Raw genomic sequence first — 3454 nt, forward strand, 5'->3', positions numbered from 1 at the left:
CACACCTGCTGTATCTGAAAGCCGACGCATAATAAGGCCTACGCCTATCACTCTACACGCCCCTGTTGCACGTAACATTAAAAGCTGATGCTGCCTCCCCAAAATTCCGCATCATGTGAACAGATCAGCAGGCCTGCAAATTTTCACCTCGTTTTCAGACACACGTTGCGGCAAAAAGACGTCTCATTGTTTTTTTTTTTCGGGTCGGGTCAGGTTCGGGTAGTTAATCAGTGCATATTGAGGGTCGAGTGGGTGCAGATTGACTCTCCTGACGGGTCGGGTGGGTGCGGATGTTAAAAAACGCGCGATTTACCATTATAGGCTACTGCACATTACAAGATCTGTACGAGATGATCCGCAGCACTGAAGTGAGAAATTATTTAACTCTTTGTGTAGCGCATGTGAGCGCTCCCCCATTTCAACCTGAATATTGGTGGGGACATTTCAGTCGTAATTTGACATTGGTGTGGACACGTCCTTCGGTCCCCACGCAAATCTACGCCGATGATTTGCACAAACAATAATGGGCAGTAGCTCTTAAAATGTATATGAAAAGTAGCAACGCATTTCATGAAGGCCCTTTTGGACATGTCAGTTATTTGCACCACTGGGTAAAACTGCATTTTGTTTTAGACTACTGGTATTTAATTTGTGCGTTGACAATAAATCTGAATATCATATGAGCTAGATGACTAAACTTATGCATAAGAAGAAACATTCACAAAAATCTCTTCTTGATAGCTGTTGAAAACTGCATGGAACTGACAGGGATTGTTTTGTTTAATAATAAATAAATAAATAAATACATCATGGAGAGGGGGGGTCCATCCCTGATAAAGTGGGCACACTGAGGCTGAGAAGTGCAGTCACGCTACAGCCCATGACTGAACACCTTGTGTGGGATAGGTCAGGCTCGGACTGGTAATCTGTACAACCGGGCAAATGCCCGGTGGGCCGGTCCACATGTGGGCCGGTGACCTCAGGGATTTTTAAAAAAAAGTTATTTAGCCTATTTGCGGCCCGTCATGTAGACCTAGGCTTAGCCTATAAATGCAGTTGCATCCATTTGGATTGGGGGGTGACAGGTCAATCATTTTGGCCTCTTCATGACAGGTTCAGTGTGTGTTACGATCGCCCCTCCTGCCCCACCCCTCAAGTGGATTTGTCCAAGCAGCCGCTTGGTTTGTGGGGAAATATAGCCTACGAGTCCATGCATTGTAGCCTAGGCTATATAAGTTAGGCCTGTCAAACTCGATTCCTTTTAAGGATCCGGGTTATTCTGAGTCACTCACTAAACTGATCCGGGTTGAACGAGTCACTTGAGTCACTTGAGTCAGTATTGCTAAATCGCAAAGAAATTCAGTCCTACGTTCAAGCAGTGCGGTGGGGTGCTTCATTTCGTTAAGTGCCTTCTCATGTTGGATGTGGATCCTCCATGATTTGAAACCAGGTTTTTGCAGCACTTGCATTTAGCCTTTAGAGTTTTGCTCTCCTGGTCAAAGTGCATCCACACATTGTTCATCTTTTTGGTGCTCATGTTCAGAAACTTTGATCTTATTGACAGAGAGGGTAGCCTATATTATAATAATTACTTATTTGTTGTTGTTTTGTTAACAATAGAAAAGTTTGCCTAGGTCTAATGCTACTCTGCTACAATGTTTATTACCACTACTACTAATAGTAGGCTACTAGGAATCTATTCTAATAAGTATTATAGGCTGCTAATACTAGGCAACTAATATTACTATTAATCATGGCTATACTGTTAGGTAGCCTAATATAATATAATATAATATAATATAATATAATATAAAATAGCCTAATATAATAGCATCAAAACCTCCACCCACTCACGGGAAAGAAAGTCGTTTGAGCCAGACTGTTTATTTATTGTCTTAACCTAGCCTAAGCAATTGACTTTCAATGTAGACATAGATACAGGAACATAGAAATGCCCTGCAGTGAATAAATTATTATTATTGTTATTATTATTATTATTATTACTACTACTACTGCTACTATTCTCATTAGGCCTATTATTATTATCACCTTGACACGAGTAGAAACTAGGCTACTCGCTCGTCTACAGATCCACTCATGTAGCCGGCTGATTCGACTGACTCGCACTCATAACAACGTAACGTAACCGGTCCGCCCGGCTGATCCAAATGACCCAGGTAGGCTAGCCTACTCAAGCAACTCCATACAGAGCTTGCAATGTTTCGGACTGTCTTCGCGACCTAATTGCATTTTAAAGTAGGCTATGCGTGCAGAACATATGTTATTTCAGAAGTGAAAGCATGGCTTTTGTTGTGGATTTTCTTTTAACCTTGACGAGGAGTTACTCGCCCCTCTAAAGATCCACTCATGACAACGTAGCCGGCTAATTCGGCTGACTCGCACTCATAACAAGATAACGTAACCGGCCCGCCGGGGTGATCCGACTGACTCAGGTAGCCTACTCAAGCAACTCCATACAGAGCTTGCAATGTTTCGGACTGTCTTTGCGACCTAATTGCATTTTATAGTAGGCTATGCGTGCAGAACATATGTTATTTCACCTTGACGAGGAGTTAGGCTACTCGCTGCTCTAAAGATCCACTCATGACAACGTAGCCGGCTGATTCGGCTGACTCGCACTCATACCAACGTAACCGACCGCCCGGCTGATTCGACTGACCCAGGTAGATACTCAAGCAGCTCCATGAGCGTGCAGTTCGGACTGTCTGCACGACCTAATTGCATTTTAATATGCTACATCTATACACCAAATCTAATTATGTCTAGGCTACATGCAGAACATTGAATGTTATTTCAGAAGTGGAAAAATGGCTTTTGTTGTGGAATTGCTTTTCACCTCGAGGAGGAGCTACTCACTCTCGCAGATCCACTCATGACAACGTAGCCGGCTAATTCGACTGACTCGTACTCAACGTAGCCTAACCGGCCGGCTGATCCGACTAACCCGGATTGCTACTCAGCTGCTCCAATCTGAGTCTCATGGTCTGTGAGTCTGCAATGTTTCCGGCTCTGCGGGAAGTTAACCAGTTATCTCGGACTGCCTGCTCACTCAGTCGCTTGAGTTAATTTGTGGAGTTGTGGTTGCCTACGAAATTGTTACATTTTTGGCAGCTACGATGGCTAGGGCTAGGAGGCTAGCTAATGTTGCAAGAGGTTTGTGTGTGGCGCTGTTTATCATTTTAGATTGAATTGTAGTAGGACTCAACTGATCCGAGTTAATGATACTAGAGACTCGCGACTCATGGGTTAATTTAAAGACACGGGTGAAAGATCCGAGTGAATCACGACTTAAACACCTTTAATATAAGTGCCCTCCGCTGGCTGGTGTTCACATCATCGCAGTTGAACCGTAAACAGCAATCAGATGTTTCTAATTTTATTCCATAAATATATTGTTTTTATAGACGGATGTTGCACACGCTACGAAGAGCTT

Source organism: Alosa alosa, chromosome 10 (assembly GCF_017589495.1).
Source record: "Alosa alosa isolate M-15738 ecotype Scorff River chromosome 10, AALO_Geno_1.1, whole genome shotgun sequence".
Taxonomy (NCBI): Eukaryota; Metazoa; Chordata; class Actinopteri; order Clupeiformes; family Clupeidae; genus Alosa; species Alosa alosa.